Source organism: Polistes canadensis, unplaced genomic scaffold (assembly GCF_001313835.1).
Source record: "Polistes canadensis isolate GaletaPanama2010 unplaced genomic scaffold, ASM131383v1 scaffold_50, whole genome shotgun sequence".
Taxonomy (NCBI): domain Eukaryota; kingdom Metazoa; phylum Arthropoda; class Insecta; order Hymenoptera; family Vespidae; genus Polistes; species Polistes canadensis.
In genome coordinates this window covers 672,906-691,630 of record NW_014569597.1, presented here as the reverse complement: position 1 = coordinate 691,630, position 18,725 = coordinate 672,906, and the positions used below count along the sequence as shown (strand labels likewise).

Below are 18,725 nucleotides of genomic sequence, written 5' to 3'. Positions count from 1 at the left end.
GATAAACCGCGAAACGGCTCGCACAATTAAAGTTTTTAAAAGCTGTCTGGTTAGCAAAGAGAAAAATATAAAGAATTAAGTGAGAAGGAAGAACGAGACATGACGGATAGAAAGAGAGAAAAGTTTTCGTGGCAAGATAGTCCGGGGAACTCGTAAAACATAATATAATTAAACATAAAAATATCTCGCGCGCGCGAGCGAGCGAGCGCACGAGGCCGACCCGTTGAGCAAGGCAAAAATGAATAAAAAGTGCTCTTTATTACAATGAGCTTTAATTAACGCGCACTGCGATGACGCACCTCTCTCTCTCTCTCTTTCTATGTCTGTCTCTCGCACGCACATACACCACACTTTCTCAACTTTCATTTACAGTGTCTGAAAGCGCTCGCGCCAGTACTCTTGCGAGTTTGCTGCACTGGCCGAGCAGAACACGTTCGTTACAACGTCGTTGCTCGCATAAAGCATAGGTACATAATTATGCACGACCCAACCCACAGTCAGCACCCTCCTTCTCCTTCTCCTCCTCCTCCTCCTTTTCCTCCTTCTCTTCCTTCCTTCCTTCCTTCCTTCCTTCCTTCTTTCCTTCTGCCTCACTTATACTAACTTCTCTTTTGGGGTGAACGAACGCGTGATTCGTCTTGGGCGAGTTTTTTTTTTAAAACAACCCCGAATATTTTCGTTTTTATTATCGCTTTTGATCTCTTTTCATCTTTTCTCCTTTAGCTTATCTTTAAAACGTGATTTATGAATCGATCGTTGAATGATAATCTAGAAAATTAGTAAATCTATATTTGTTTGTTATTATTGTTACTTAAAAAATAATACATTATATATTTAAAAATAATATTTTCTCTTTTTTAAGAACGTATTGTAGAATCTTTTGATTGGCAACGATATGAAAAATAATGACAAGAGTTGGAGACTTCGGAGAGAAAAGATATTAGAAAGATCTATCCATCTTGTCCGAAAACATTGAAAGTTTCGCGTCGATAGCGTTGAACGATGAACGAGCGATAGGATGGAAGCGGTAAAACGATGTAACGCACGAGCCGAATCGCAACGAGAGATGATTATCATCGTCGAGCACCGGCTGGTCAACCGGCTAGTATGGTGTATAGCGGCACAGAAGCGGAGAAGTTTGTCATAGGTTAAACGTGTACACTCGTCGTTTTGAAAGTAATAAATTTCATGGCGCCGGTCGATGCCTCGCCGTCAGGTTATGCGCGAAAGTTGAAATTTATGCCTGGTTGTTTATGATCGCCGAGTGATAAGGGATCTACGCCGCATGACAAATGATCCCATAATGAAAAGTGAAAGATACTGGGCGCGTAGTACCACCGCCACCTCCAACCTCTACCTCCGCCTCCACCTCCAACTCTACCTCCAACTCTACCTCAACATCCACCACCACCACCATAGCTAGCGCTGTTGCATAAATTTCAATGATTTAATGCGACGCGCGCTCGCGCGCACGTGCCTCTCCTGCTCTGTATGTATCGTCTATTGAAACAGGGAGTGTGAGAGAGAGAGAGAGAGAAAGAGAGATGAAACAGTCGAGATCGATAAAACTTGGATCCCACGTATGGTCCACGAATTCAGGATCGAGACGAAAAGTCATCGATACTCGGAACACCGCGAATGTTTATCGTAGTATTGCTACCAGCCACTAGGTCAACACAGACATAGAATATGGAAAAGCATAGTTTCGATAGATATACCTATCGATATGATCGTTCTACGATCGACGAGAACACTCCTATGGATAAATCCTTTTAAGGAGTTTTACAAAATAGGACGATTCGGTACGACTCGATAAGATCGCATATGTTGTACGTGATTTGATTGACAAGTCAGATGTTCGTTAACAGAGAAATTTCATTTATCAAACTATTTCCATTAGATTCTAGGAAATTCTCTTGTATTATTCATTAACCCAAAGACGATAAAGATCATCGGAATAATTCTTGCAAAAATGTTTTGCCTTTATGGTGTTCTTTGAAAAGAGATTTCATAACCATCGTATATATCTACCTACCTACATATATATATAATACGAAACTAGAATGTAATCTTAGTAAAATATAAATGTATTCTCGTGCTTTCCCTAAAAAGTAAAGATTGTTTATATTATAATGAAAAAACTCTAATCGATTCTAAAGAATATATTTTCATATTTCTCTAATGAAATGGGAGTCTGTGTGTTTGAGCAATAAGTTATTTTTATCGGATGAAACAGCACGTATGTACGTATGTATTTAGGTGCAGAAAGACGAGGCGATAATCCGAGAGAGTTTCCCCTCTCTTGCGAGACTGTAATCGTTAACGAAAACGATCGTCTCGTACGGCAATGACCACGTCGTAGCACGGAAATCGTCGTTAGAAACGGTCGATCGATGGTCGGAATAACGCTTGGAAACGCTGGCTAGGCTGCTCTCTCCGGCTGGTAGGTTAGGTAGGGTGCTTAGGTGTTACAATGATTATCCGAGAGGGACAGCGAAAGGTAATTATGCCCGATAGAATCGGTGAGTGCGAGCGAGACGCCGGTATACTTTACTCGAACGAAGAAACGGAGAGGGGACGAGCTGAGTTGCGCCAGCGCGAACGAGAAGGACGGCGAATGCTCGTAATTACCCTTGAAGTGAGCTGCTTTCGGCTCAACCTACGGCCCAAGCCTTCGAAACTTCGAGAATAAATAGTGTTCCGTTGGCGATTGGACTTTACCGGGTCAAAAGAGATTACATTCGAATCGAAAGAGAATGAGAGGAAGTGAGAAAGAGAGAGTAAGAGAGAGTAGGAATATCGATTTATATGGATCACATAGAATAGTAGTCCAACGCCAAATGGATTTTCTTATTTTCCTTCTTTTCAAATGAAATGCATATCTCTGCCATTAATTAAATTAATTTGACGCAAGTAGTTTTGAATAAAAGAACATTAATGGAACATCAACGTTAAAAAAGAAAAATAAGAAGAAGAAGAAGAAGAAAAAGAAGAAGAAGAAGAAGAAGAAGAAGAGGAGGAGGAAGAGGAAGAAAAAAAAGCTATACTCTCGTAGAAACAGTCATTTCTTCGTTGATGAAATAATGGAATTCTTAACGAAACGATTATTGACCCGCCTTAGGTAGTCGCAGAAAGGTGACGACAATGGAGAGGCGTCGAAGAGAACGAGAAGAACGGGGTTCCCACTACCAATACCATCTACCAACACCCTCAAAATCTTCTCTTCGTGTCGTTGACTAAGATTTAATCCGTTAATCTATTCCAGTAATAAGGAATCCATAATGAGTCGCAGCAGATATCTATAACCTCAATGGAAGAGGGTCGAGCGCAGCTCGGTTACGCGAACGAGGCAGAGGTCGCGAAGGCGAAGGGTGAGAGAGAGAGAGACAGAGAGAGAGAGAGAGAGAAAGAGGAAGAAGGTGAGAAGGAGGAGAAGTAGAGATAGATAGAGACAGATAGATAGGGCGAGGAGAGGGTTGCGGAAAGAGGAGAAGGAAGATAGAATTGGCGGGGAGAGGATCCTGGTAGGGGGTTAATTAAGCCGTCCTAATATAACTTCTCCTCGACCCCCCGAGTTATCGAGTATTATTCCGCAAATGTGTCGACCTCAAAGACAATGCCATTCCGGGAAAATTTATTTGTGTCGTTGTACACCCACCGTCCCCACTACTACCATCCCTCCAGTAACACTAATACCACCAGCATAGCTGACGTTACTACTAGCACGACTACCGACATCACCACCACCTCGAAACAAACTCGACGAAACTTCTGCCAGGCAGCTCGTGCAACTTAATTAAACCGACCGTGGCCGCGGTCCTGCACGAAGTGTCAAGCCGCTTGCTTGCTCTTTTTTCCTATTTTCTTCAGCTTCTTCTACTCTCTCTTTCTCTTTCTTTGTGTATATGTGTATCCGAGTGTTTCCTTTTTTTGGTCCCCTATTTCTTTTTCTTTTACCTTTATATTTCTTTTTAACGTTAGCCCATCCCTAGGAAAGATCGATTAGATTTGTTTTTGTTAAATGTTTTCGAATCACGATTAAGATTAGTTGTGATTTCAGCGCAGTAGATATATCTCGGAAACGATTATTTTAGACAAAAGTTATTTGTTTTCATTAACCGTACGCGTTCTCTTCTTGGTTTATTTCTCCGAGACGTTCGAGATCGTTAGGATGATTGTGCGAGAGATCGTCGCTTTCCTTGGCAAGTCGTAGGTCCACACGCCGTGAAAGACAACTTCTCAGAAGTCATCAGTGCGAGCACTCGACGTACTTTAAGAGATCCACTTGCTCCTATGTCAGAAGGGGGGAATAAATTATTATTGCGCTTGTAAATCCGGTCAATCTCGTCGACGAACCTCTTAGCGCGTAACAACATGAGAGTTGTATCAAAGTATGTATACATCATACCGATATTCTAAGATGGCCTTAGTTTAATGAAAATTATTTTCAAGATAAAAATCGTCGAGCGTATCGTAAGGAAGGAGGAAAAAATTTAACTTAAGAAAGAAGAAGAAGAAGAAAAAAAAAAAGAAAGAAAGAGAATAAGTAATTGTCATAGATTATATAAGAATAGACATTTTCAATGAGTTCTTATAATCGATCTTTTTACGATCATTCACGATCGAGACGAAAACGATTCGATTATATCTCGGCGACAATAACTGTCGAGGAATTGTCTTGCGTCACGAATGCGCTGCTTCAAATTTACGAACGCGTAAGTCCATACGTGGAATGAGTTTATTCCAAGAAGACTCGTTCTTCGCGACTGATTTCTGCGCGCAAGTCCTTGAGTTATACAATCCCGGAGCCAAGCAAAATCATTAGCAGATGCCGTGGTGTTAATGAGCGTAATTCTAGATGTTCCGGCGATACTACAACAGTTGGTGGTTCTCTCTCTCTCTCTCTCTCTCTCTCTCTCTCTCTCTCTCTCTCTCTCTTTTAAGATGATTATTCCTCCTACGTTCTACTGGGAATACTTGCGTTATTATAAGAAACGAATGAGAGAGAATGAGCCAAGGAATAACGATCGATATCCTTCCTCTGAGTTGAATATTAGCTACCTATGTATGTTAGATATTATCTATCGATTAAACTTATTAGAATCGTTAAATGTATGACTTTTTATTATAGAATATGAAATATCGAGTCGAGTTTAAAATTAAATATAAACGTTTAATAAACAATAATTTAGATTTAATATCGTGCTACTTCGTACGATTCTCAGAGTAAACGCAAACGAATCTTAATTCAAAGTTTAAACAATATACGTTTAAACAATATTTCGAATATACGGGAATTCTACTTATTCTCTTTAATCTATAGAAGTAACATAAAGACATCGTTAGTTTCTTAAAGTATACATTGTTATATTCATTAACACTATCTCAAACTACTCATTTGCTTTATCCAACAATATACTACTTGTAGAGAATATATTTCAAGGCATCCTTGATAATCGTCTATAAAGCCGTGGCAAAGACTTTCAACGGTATTCGAAAATCACGTTAGTTAATCTCAGCCGAGGTTCCACAAGGCCGACGAGAACGACGACGACGACGACGACGACGAGAACGACGACGACGACGACAGCAACGACGACGAGAGGGACGTAATTTCCATCTCTTTGATTTTTGGCAACCTCCACGATATCAACGACATCTTTCGACATTCTCTCCATCGTGTCGTCTTAAAGCGTCCAACGTTTGGACGAATTTCGTAGCACCGTAGAGCTCAGTTAGCTTCTCTTTTACTCGTTCCTGTCTTTGTCGATTTCGGCGGGGGAAACGGTGGAAAAGGGGCTGGAGTCGAGAGGACGGGTGGGCAGGCGGGCGGGCGGGCGGACGACTGGGCTTATAGCAAAAGAGCAGAGGCTTTTGCATCGACGAAGTAGAGACTATATTACGGACGATCTAATAAAGTCTCTCTCCCCTCGTATACGACGGGCTAACGTTATTCGGCTCTTTGACATATTTTCTTCTCCGTCGTCGTAGTACGACGTTCCGACAAGCTACGTGTGTCGGAAGTTAGACACACTCTGACTCTTAGGAGGACAAACCAAAGCGAATCCTCTTTCGACTTCTTCTTCTTCTTCTTCTTCTTCTCCCTCTAAGAAACTTCATGAAAAGACCCTTTTCAACGTTGAAAATATCTTTGCTAATCTATGAACGGCTCGTTAAGCTTCGGGTTCTCTAAATGATCCGTACGAGATACCGATAGAGATCCGATCCGAGTGAGAAGGTAACACGCTTCGCGACGCGCTAAATTTGTGTCCAGAATGACACTCTTGGTAATACCCCTATTCTCCTTTCCTTTCCTTCATCCTTTCGAACGATCGAGAAGAGGATGAGGAGGAGGAGGAGGAGGTGGTGGTGGTGGTGGTGGTGGTTAGGGAGGACGCAGGAGTATAGAGTTGGGTTGGGTTTGCGAGTGCCGCGATGCCTCATGGTATTATCGATCATTCGGCAGGCCTCATAATTAGCAATTAACTATATCCATTAGTCCCTGATATAATTACCATGTGCTCCTACTACTACCGACGCTTAACCTGCCGCCGTCTGCGCGAAGCTCTCGGCGGACGGTTGCGATGAGGGCGGGAAAGGAGAAGGAGAGCAGGGAGTTGAATCGGGGAGGGCTGATTTTCGCGGCATTAGCAGGTACATCACGATAATTATACGATCGATTATTCTAGGAGACGAGGAGTGCCGAGGTAGGAAGCGAAAATTGCTCCCTAAGCCCTATATCTCGTGCTCGCCCCTATCGAACTTGCTTCCTCCCTCCGTCCCTCCCTCGCCCTTTCTCATTCTCTCTATCTTTCTCTTTCCTTCTCTCTCCTTCTCGTTCGACCATGCTCTTCGACTTCGATCGAACCATCCTTCTCCGTTTGCGATAATTCAGGGTCCACTCTCTCTCTCTCTCTCTCTCTCTCTCTCTCTCTGGGTGCTCGGAAATTTATTTGAAATTAGATCGATCGCTCTAGTTCTTCTTTGCGATCATGTTTGAAATAAAGTTAAGATGATAGAAACAAAAAAGGGAAAAAGGAATGAAAATATAAATTCTTTTGAAATGAATATAAAAGTTCATTTGAGAATATAAAACGTATTTAATAAAAAGTCGAGTAAATTTATCTTGTCGGAAATTCGCGAGATTATCAGTTTTTCCTACTTTTAAGATTTTCGATTTTTATCTCTCGACCCGTTTGACAAAAACGTGTCATACCTTCGACCGTGACGAATAATATATTTTTGACCCCGACGATTTTCGCGGTACTATCAATATATACGTGTGTTACTTATGTATATATATATACATATTGTATATAATGTATGTATGTGTGTGCATGCATCTATGTACGTCCGCGTACCGAGAAACTGGGTCGTTTAATTCCGACATTAAATATAATTAAAATCGTTAAAATGGTTATTACGAAAAGGGTCGTGGTAATAAAGTCTCGAGTTCGTCTTTATGAATTCCAAACGACTTCGCAGCCAAAGTTATTACAGATACGAATACGACGTTTGCGAAAGCGTCGAAGAAGAAGGAAAGCTTGTTAGAGATGTAACGGAAAAAAAGAAAAAGAAGTATAACTTAAAAAATGTCGAAAATAAAAGAGACGCAAGGGGAATATAGGTATCGGATGTCGTTAACGACCGATATTAGGAAATATTCTTCATTTTGGAACCGCGACAAAGCCAAAATTTAATCACCGTAGAAGCTTGGAAAGGCACGAACGCATCATCATATATGAAAGGAATTAGCCGCACGAGACGGCTAATCCCGAAGCGAAGCAACGCGCGTCCTTGCACCAGGCCGACCGAAACTTTCAGCTTTGGTAATTATTATCGTGGGATTGGTATAACCGTTGATTATGGCTATTATGAACTGTCGGGAGCAAATATAAGAAGGTCAGGGGGAAAGGAGGCTTGGGTGTGGGTCGGTAGTTGGAATTAGCGGTGGCTAGGATCGGCGTAGAACTATCTTGGATGCCGCTGATTGCGGAATTAGAATTTATATGGATAGCCGCACGCGAGCACCCAGTGATTCTCAATGAGTCGCTTCGCTAGTTCGGCCAAAACCAACCCAATGAACCTCGTGATTCGGACGGTCTGTTTTCCAGCGGCCCGATTTACGATTAATTCTGAAAGCTCTCGATATACCACTTAATTCGGGCACCGATATCAGCGATTAACGTCGTGCAATGATGTGCCGCCACCCCTTTTGTCCCCTCTCGATCCACCTCTTCCACTCCTCTCTACTCCTCCTCCTCCTCCTCCTCCTCCTCCTCCTCCTCTCTTTCACTCTACCCGCGAGCCCTCCTCTATGCCAAACCGTGACTCCCAAACAGTTACCCGCGTGCAATGAAATTACGGCTACGTTTCCCGTGAAAATAATCTAATTGAATTACGCATCGTTATCGTTTTCGTAACAACGCCACTGAAAACGACCGCTCTTCGAATTTAATCTCACCCGAAGTGTCGATTCTGATCAACGACCAACCAAACATCTTTTTACCCTATTTCCTCGAAACCCCTCCCCGGTATTTTGACATACTTTCTCGACGACAAGTTTTTCTTCCAAATTCAATACAAAGTCTTTGATTATTCTACATCGGAGCACAGTTAAGTTTGACTAATTTTTTCTTCTTCCCTTTTTGAAATCCCGTCTACTAGATTCATCGAATCCGATTCGTTCATAATCATGAACGCGATTAACAAGCAGAGCAAAGCCTTGTACCGAATACGAGGTAAAATAAGGTATGAGCCTCTCGTGGTACAATATTTGTCATCGACTTTCTTCGCTCGCGAAATCCGTACCACGTTCGATTCTCTTATGCATATGTAAGAGCTGTGCCCGGTACTCGAATTGATGAAATTCCCAACATTAATTGTATCACAATGGTAATTGAATCTGCGGAGCGCCGTCTATTTGAACAATAGTTGGTTATATTATGTAGATTTGCCGTCCGACCCTCTTCCTTCTCCTCCGCCTTCTCTTCCTAGTCTACCCTCTCCCCCCAACCACCCCTCGCACCTACCAACCTACCTACCATCTATCCACTCTTCTCTTCCTCCTTCTCCTTCTCCACCTCCACCTCCACCTCCTTCTCTTGTTCTTCCTGGTTGCCGACGACGGTTGCCGCGGCACCGCCTGGCTGTTTAAACACAGACGATATCAGAACTACCAGAACTAGCGTACGGAGTTAGCCGGGTTAGGTGCTGCCTCGACTACGCTCGCCATTATCATAATTGCAAACGGAGTTCTATCAACGCGACTTAAGTTGACCTCGTTGCGATAGGACCGTAGGATCGTCACCTCGATGACACTACAAAGATCTTCCCAAAATATTCTAACTTTCTACATCAATTGTTATTTTTTTAATATAGATAACGCAAAACTTCCAATTACACCGATGTATCTGAAACACAAATATTCTCGTGTTCTATTAATAAAAGAATATATTTCATATTTTTATTCGAATAAATTATGTAAAACGTAATATTTATGTTAATTTTTTGTTCTAACAAACAGTCATTGTGAAACTTAAAAGATTAAAGGAGATCTAAAAAATGTTTGCACGATCTTCGTGAAATATTTTTTCGGAGAAATATCATTTCCGAGATGTTAGGAAGGACTTTGGGATTCAGGATGATTAATTGGAATCGTTAGGTCACGTCATTTGGTACTTGTTTATGAGAAAACTCCCGGTTACATTGGGAAACGACGCGACGTAACTGATACACAGGTGTGATCGTGCTAGTGATATTTTGCTAATCGCCCACGTTGGGACTATCGGGGACGGTTCGGGCATGTGCTATGATACATCCAGGATGACGGCGGAGGGACGGACCTGTGACGATATTAGGGACGTGTTAGGTTTGCCGAGGGATCTCTCCGGGGACAACAAAAGGACCACACGCACCGGGACGTACCAATGGACAACGTCATATTGCGTCGAAATTGCTCTCGCTCGGTTACTCGCGAATCTTTCAACGCGAAGCTTTTCAATTTTTCTATTGGACCCGCATTAAAATGTCCCGTTCAAAAACAATTCTACATTTTAAGGAAATTTTTCTTCTTTAATATTACGAAAACTAATACTTGCAAAAATTATCTTATACGTTTATTTTCTATACAAAATTCTACGAATTTCAAGTAAATCTTTGATTAACATTTCAAAGAGACTCGTATTTATTTTTACGACAAAACAAATCCGAAAATAATTATTAACAACATTTTCTTTCTATACATTATATTACAATGACGATGAAATAAAAAAAAAAAAAGAAAAAAACCTATTGACGATAATTCGAACAATCGAACGAGGTCTGTGACTATAGTCGGACACGTCCGAATTTAACAGCGGCTTCGATCGTTCCTGAATTTCCAGGATTCTGGAACGCTTTTGACGGGCATTCTAGCATTACCAGCTCGACTGGTGTGTTAGGCTAGGCCAGGCCAGTCGACGTACGATGGCACACGATGTGCTAGCTAGCGGACTTTGCTCAGTAGCAATGGTGTTCTCTCGGTGGTGCTGCTGCTGCTACTGCTGAGTTGGTAGCCCTGCCTGGCAGTGCCTGCCTGCCTGCCTGCCTGCCTGCCACCACCTCATTTGAATTTCTAATTAGGAAACCTCCATGCAATTATTGGATTAATGTAAATTACGAGAGCTGGCTCGGTCTCCGCCACCGCTACCGCCACCGCCGCACGAGGGTGGAGCTCTCTCTCTCTCTCTCTCTCTCTCTCTCTTTCTCTCTCTGACTCTCTCTCTTGTTCATTCTCTTTCTCTATCTCTCCTTCTCTATCGTTCTGTCTGCCTGTCCGTTTCTCTCTCACGCTCTCCGAACGAACACCGTCTCTCTTCTATCGCCGTTCTCCGAGTCTCCCTTTCCTTCTCTAAGTCTCTCTCCCTCTCTCATACTTATTCTCTCTCTCTCTCTCTCTTTCTCTTTCTCTTAAACTCACTCACTCACTCACTCTTCTCTTCTCAGCGGGGGTTGGGGATAATTAAAATCCGTTGATTAATATGTAAATTTAATAAGATTACTGTTCTAGGAATGCCCGGTGCAGACAAGCGGCTGTACCTCGCGACTCCTTGTATCGAGAACGAAGGGTACAGCCATCCTCGTTGTAGCCTTTGATTGTCATTCAAGCTAAACAAGTGATACACTTTCAGTAAAGACCGTTAGAATCCTTAGAATTGCTTTTAATCGTCGTCGTTACTTTTCATTTATTTATCTAAATAAATTCTTCGATTTTTGATTATTACTTCACGTATAAAATATATTCAACATAGGAATCATTAAAATATCCTATATCGGTGTGGATGAACGAATAATTAATAATTGGGAAAAAAAGTGACGACGATGAAACAGTCAGTCAATCGAACGAATTGGATATCTTTAGAAGGTTTAGCCCCTGCTCTCAATCCACCCCCATCATCCGCTTTTCCTGCTGGACTGCGACTAAAAATACAATTTGAAAAATCCAACAATGCAGGGCGATTCGCGAGAGAATGGATCGAGCGGTGGGGACTAGCACCGTCATTTATTGTCCACAGGGCCGACACAATACGCGCGATTGGCGGGCACTGGATTTTTACAGCGTTCGCCGCTCGTGACTTTTTTTGCGCTTCGGCACATCGACGTATATACCTTCTATTACTACTACTACTACTACTATTACCACCACCGTCATCCCCAACACAAACGTTAACTCTTTCTATCTGTCCATCTCTTTTTATCTTCTTTACGCCATTTTTTCCTTCCCCGTTTTATTTTTTGCCGCGACCGACGATGCACGCGTGCCACGCCACAGCGGCTCGGCTCGGCTCGGCTTTCGTGGTGGGTGCTGAAGAAGGAGGAAAATGTAGGATAGGTGAAAGGGGGTGAAACAGGGTGGGAGGGAGGAAGGTCGGGTGAGCTATATAATCGTCGACGCGTTACCCCGTGCTAGCCGATTTGCATAGAGGAGCAGAAAAGTGGTGGCTACGCTGATTTCGCTCACGTACCATCTTTTTTCAACGTTCTTTTCCTCTTCATCCTCTTCACCCTTCATCCGATCTAGCGCTATCCCATTCCACGCCGAGCGGCTACTGCTACAGGGGACTTACTCATTGCTGTCGTAATCCGTATAAAAAGAGAAAAAAAAAAACAGCCCATTGGATTTGGAGAAATTCAACTCTAGAAGTGGCGCATGTGCCAAACCGTTTATACGTGTATCCCTCTATGTATATTTATGTTTTCTCCTGCAAGTGGTATAACGATTTTTCCAATTTTACTCTTTAGTTTCATTTCGAATGCATATTGATTCTCTCGAAGATATTATTATCGATGGATTCATCGACGATAGATATCGAAGAATAGATTATCTAGTTTCTTATGAGAGAGAGAGAAAACAATTTGATAATAATAATTAAAAGTATATTTTATATTTACGCGTCACACACACACAATTACACGAATATGCAATCCATTAATCCATTCGTCATTCTTTTATAACGAACATCATTTTAGGATATATACAATTTTCGAAATAATTTTTTCTCTCTCTCTGTCTCTCTCTTTCTCTCTCTCTATCAAATATTCGTAAATCATGTAATACGATATATACATCATTAAGAATGTCTAAATTAATGCCATTAACATAGTTTTATTTTGTCTAATTTGCTTCGATCATTTGTCATTACTACCAATCTCGGTTAGATCAAAACACGTGACAGTTGCTATCAGCATTCCATTGTAATTCGTTTCATCGACGAATAGAGAAGAATTTCTTGCGATTGGAATGTCCCAGGAGGACAACGGTGACCGTTCGAAATGCGGGATCATTGCCAAAGATCGATACGATTTTTCATGGATTTGAATGTCCTTTATACGTGTGTGATCGTGTGCGTGGGTGTGTCAGAATATACAGAAAAAAAGAGAGAGAGAGAGAGAGTGGGAAAAAAGGGAGTGAAGAAAAAATCCATCGGTATACCGTTATTCCCCCAGTGAATCTGTCACAGTTACTCTCTCCACCCTTTTTGGCTGTGTGGACCATACACCACTTTCGTCGCTCATGCAACGAAGGTTGACGCGTAGTCTCGTTGGCACACGCATACATTCTCTTTTCGTATCGGCACACAATTCTACCTACTCGCTGCTCTTCTACCAATGCATGTATTACATAGATATACACACTTATACCTTCGAATGTATAACATACACACGTATGAAAAAAGAGTGTGGGTAAAAAAGGGAAAAAGAGAAAAAGAGAGAGAGAGCGAGAGAGGCGCGAAAACGAGCAGACTGCACACCGGCAATTCGGCTACTAGCAAACCCAATAAAAATAATGCACTTTCGCGCATTTGCAAATGAACGTTGTCATTTTATTTCATCGGAAACGAGTCACGGCACGGCGCACTCTACTCGCTGGTTGCCAGCGATGCCCAACGTGCGCCACTGATAATAATTATGGATATCGAGAATGGTTATCGCTGACGCTACGAAGTATTAATGTCCTTTTCTCGCACGTGCCGATAAAGAAATTAGTCTGCGCCAGTATTCATAACCGTTCAAGATCGTCTAATCTAATCTGTTTCCTCTCTCTCTCTCTTTCTCTCTGTTTTTTTATATATATGTTTGTTTTTTCGTTGACTTTCTGAACTAACGAGAGAATGTAACCAAATTATGTTGAAATAATTTAGCGAATTATACGTTATATTTATATATTCGACGATAATACGACATCCCTTTCGTTGTTATAAGTCGTAACGTATGAGATTAACGACGTAATGGATTGTCACGAAAAATAAAGAAAGAAAGAAAGAAAGAAAGAAAGAAAAATTATCTTTCATGGTTAATTTATGTATCGAGAAAATGATGATACAGGGTAATAATATTTGAGACTATAACAACGCTCGTAAAAATGGCAGGAACGTCTTGGTGCATATAACGTATACCTGGTACCTCGGGTTGCGCTCGTGCGCACACCCCACGTGATAATAACATTAAGCTTTATTTAGGTGAAATTTAACTTTAAAACGTGACTCGCGGTAATTATGCGAGAGTGAAACAATGCCTGCGGAGGCTGAGCCCCTCGCGTGATATATAATAGCGAGCCGCGGTGCGAGTTTTTGCAAGACAAAGGTGTTTTATATCGCCCCCCGCCTCTATCTTTACTACCACCACCACCACATCACCACTACCACGGCTACCAACACCATCACCACTTCCACATCGTACGCTGCTTTGTATCTCCACCTTTGAAATCAGGAAGTTTATGTACTTCGCGTTTTAGCTTTACCTACGATTATCCATTGTTGGGGAACGTCGAAAATGAGTTCCAACGCATTTTTTCTTAAACGTTGAATTAAATAACATTTAAACGTACAAACGAACGTTTTTCTCTCTCTCTCTCTTTTTCTTTTTCTTTTTTCTTTTTTTTTTTTCAAACAATTCGACTCGCTACATTGAAATACTATCAAGGCAAATTTATCTGCGAGGTATTATTTTTTACTACTTCTGATACGTTGGATTGCGATAACATAATTAATGGGCATGACCTTTTCTTTGCATCACGATCGCGTAGTCAAACTTATTCGTAATTAATATCATTTCCTCGCGAGTTAGTTACTCGCGCCTTTAAATTGTTGACGATGATAATAACAAAACTAATAATAATAACAATAACAATTATACCTAATAATAATAATAATAATAATAATAATAATAATAATAATAATAATAATAATAATAATAATAATAATAATGACAACAGTAATAATAATAAATAACGGCAATAATGCATTGCACAAAAATAAATTAAATTGGAATTATCAGGAATGAGGTTCTGCGTATCGAATTGTACCGAGGGACGAACCAAATAAAAATGAAAAAAAGAAAAAAGAAAATATTGAAAAAGCTATAAATAAAATCGAAACAGCGATAAATTAGCTCCCATTTTAATAGAAAATTTTTTTCCTGTCCGTTGATTCGACAATAATCTATTCGATCAAAATGATTGAAATAAACATCTTTTTCGAATAGGAGATAAGATTTGATATTCGGTGATCAAATTTAGACGACTTTAGATAGAAAATTGAAAAAAATTCGCATGGATTAAATGACGACGATATCGACAAAGAAACGCGTAATGTACGTATGAGGTGTAATTAATCAATTAATAAGCGTATTATTGTTTTGTTTAATTAAAAATAATGAATCTCCGTAACGCGACGCGACGATGCGCGGACAATGTGCGCTCGCGCGCGCACGCACAGTCGCGCACGCGTTTAAAAGTGACACATGTATGGCCTTTGCTATATTCGAGCTTTTGTCAATATGATAGGTATTATTTTTTTATCTTTCTCTCTCTCTCTCTCTCTCTCTCTCTCTCTCTCTCTCTCTCTCTCTTTCTCTTTCTCTTTCGTTTCCTCTTTTTCACGTTGAACTCCGCCCCCTTCCGTTCACCCTCTTCTACCCTCACTATCCTCTTCTCTCCCTAGCAGTGAATCTCTTCCTACACCCCCTTTCTCTCTTTCTGTGTACCTGGTTTGATTACAAATTCTCGTAGCGCGCGCATTATTAAAAAGCGTTACCATTATTGCGCAGCCGCTCGAAAGTGTCGAGTCGCGTGGGCGCCCGGTTCAATCCTTTATGGTGCTTCAGGCATGTGATATGTCGGGACTCGCATTGTTTCCTCATAATAAATGATATTGACGAATGTGCTGTGTGCCAGAATCCACGACATAAAAATAAAAGATATCTCATACAGGCTCACACATACACACAAACACACACACACTTTCTCTCTCTCTCTCTCTCTCTCCCTCGATCCCCATGACGTTTTCTGTTTTCGTTATTCTTCTATGTTGATATGAAAGTAACTGTTGAAAAAATGTATATTATATGATAATGAAAAATTATCAATATAATATTCTCGTACGCGCGATGTACAAATATTTCCCTGTCAAATATAATATCGCGAGGACTCGTTAACGATTAACAACAAATTCAAAAGAGGATCTCTATTATATCATCAAATTTATCTTCATTACAAATATAATATACTAATAGTAATGTCCTCGAAAATAGATTAATAATAATGTGACAAGAATAAGCACTCCTCGGTATTATAGGATTATAATATTGATAAAAAAGGTAAAAAAAGATGATTATCTTACCGATACTTGTAAAGAATGATCGAAAAGAAGGGAACAAAGGGTAGGGAGATAAAAAAGAAGTAAAGAGGATATTGTTTGACGTAGATAAAATAAACGTCAGGTCGACAGAGAGAAAGTGAGAGTGAGAGTGAAAGAGAAAGAAGATACACATGGACGTGTTGATCGAGTTCGTAGGTTCGCGGTCGGCTACGTATTTTAACCGAGAACGGCGATAGCACGATTTTAATAAACTCGATATAAACGGTGTTGGTCCCTTCCCTTTGTAGCGTGAGTTTCCAAGAGAACGCGCCGATTTTTAAATATAGCGGCCCCGGTGTAGGTTTCGGCGTCAATGAGAATGAGAGCGAAAGAGAGAGAAAGACATCCGACACCATCGTCACCGACACCAATCATGTTAGGGAGTTACTACCGTCAACACCAGCGACAATAACACCACCAACATCGTGGCAAGCGCCGTCCAACCGTCAAAGCTTTTCGCCGTAGCCACCACGTCCACTTGCCTCGTTGATCCACGAAAAAGGCTCGCCATCCGTGGAATCTTTTGTTTATAATTTTTTTTGATCATTACCCAGTCGGTATACTAATTCGACCGGCGGGTGCATTCAAAATTTATCGACGGAGGCTACGACGAAACGCACCCTCCAATTTTTCCATCCCCCTCTTAAGCCCTACCTAACGATCCCCTCCCCACCCACCCTCTTTCTCTCCGCTTTCTTCCTGCTTCTTTTTCTCTTTTTTTCTTTTCTCTGCCACGTTTTTTTTCCCCGCTCTCTTTCCCTTTCAGAGAGAGGGAGAGAGAGAGAGGCTTGCGTCCTCTAACACCCACCCACCCCCTCCTCTCTCTTCTCCTCGGCACCGCCGTCGTCCATGCGAACGGGGTACCCGTTCAAAGGGTTATTCATCGTAGCCGGGAAGCTCTGGAAATGGTTTCGGCGGGAAAAAAGAGATCCGAAGTTGGCCACCTGTTCGTCGGGCGCGAGAGGTCTCGGAGGTGGCAGGGAGGTTCGCGCGAGGGTGCTTTTTGTTTCGGACTGGATGTAGGCTGAAAAGTCGGAGGGAGAAGGGGGAAGTCACCGAGAGCAGGAAGGTGAACGCATCGATGCAGATCGACGGCGATGATCACTTTGATCGTTTCACGATCTTCTTATTAGTCCTTTGACACTACGTTCCGGATCCTGTCTCTACGTAGTACCGAACAGGGAGGGGGGGGGCGTCGAGATTATTCTTTGGCTAGAACAAACATCGATCGACCGGGTTCAGTAGAGATAGAACAAAAAATTATTCTTTCGCGACGATACACGAAATGTTTAGAATTAACGAGATTAACGTACAATCGGTCTACTGGAATTTAATGAAAAACGATAATGTTTTCGTCGAAAGTGGGAAACGGAAATAATGCGTTTAGAAACGCGCATTTTTATCGCATTCTACTACCCCTCGCTTTAATACTTCTCTCATAGCCGTCAACCTCATTCTCTCTCTTTCTCTCTCTCTCTCTCTCTCTCTCTCATTCTAACTCGGTTCTTTTGTCGTTACCAATGCTTTATGTGAATTGCACTGTAAAATCTCATTATGTTCCCGCGCAATGCGCCCCATTATATCCTACGGTAGAAACACTTTCTTTTTTCCTCTTTTTCCTCACTCTTTCTCTCCCCCTTTCTTTTTTTTGTTTTGTTTCTTGTTTTTTCTTTTTTTTCATTCAGCACACACTGTCATTCTTTTTCTCTTTCATCCTCGCATACAACACACACACACAAACAGGAACAGCACGCTCTCTATACTCCTCTCTCCTCTCCACTCGTCTCCTTTCCTCTCTCTCTCTCGTTCTCTGCTACTCTCCCAAAAACATTCCCTAAATTTATTCGCTTGTGTGACGCGCCGGTCTAATTTGTTTCGCTAGAAAACAACGTTTTTCCAACGCGAGCGACGACGATGGCCGCTAATTACGCGACGTTCACCCTCTTCTTTCCCCTCCGTCCCCATCCCTCCTCGTCCTCGTTTTCCTCCCTGTTGCCGCCTCTTTGCCACCCAACCTAGTCGATCACCCCGTTCGAATTCGTCGTGTTTCTCTCGTCTTTGGCGTACTGGCAAATTCGATCGTACGTTTCTGTCTATGGCTTTTTCCTACATGTCCGTGCACTCTAGCTAGTACATTTTAACGCGTCAGTCCTTTCGGATTTTAAAAGGGATTTATTTTCATTTGTTCTCGGGATTAAACTGCGGGACAATTTTTTTATACACACACACACACACAAACTTTCTTTTTTCCGATAATGATTTTTTGTCCGGTACGGAAAATTTATTTAATTGGTAATTCGTAATTTAAAACGCGTGACAATTTCGGAATATTAAATATAAGAGAAAAGTTTATTTCGAAGGGGACCCCGTAGGTAGTAGCTCTGCCAATTTTTTTATTTTACGAATATGCATTAGACCCTTTTGAACAAACAATATATTATATCGCAACAAAATATTACATTATTCATATTGGAAATAAATGATGGGAAACGATAATTAAAATGTTAGTGAATTCGTAAAACGTGCAACAGTTGTAACAATTAAAAA

The 18,725-nt window shown here is 41.4% G+C and overlaps 1 protein-coding gene across 5 annotated transcripts in view; it reads left to right on the top strand.

Annotated features, from left to right (window-relative positions):
• LOC106785415 (POU domain, class 6, transcription factor 2) overlaps positions 1-18,725 on the top strand; it is a 129,431-nt gene that overhangs the window by 80,130 nt on the left and 30,576 nt on the right. The window lies entirely within an intron of this gene.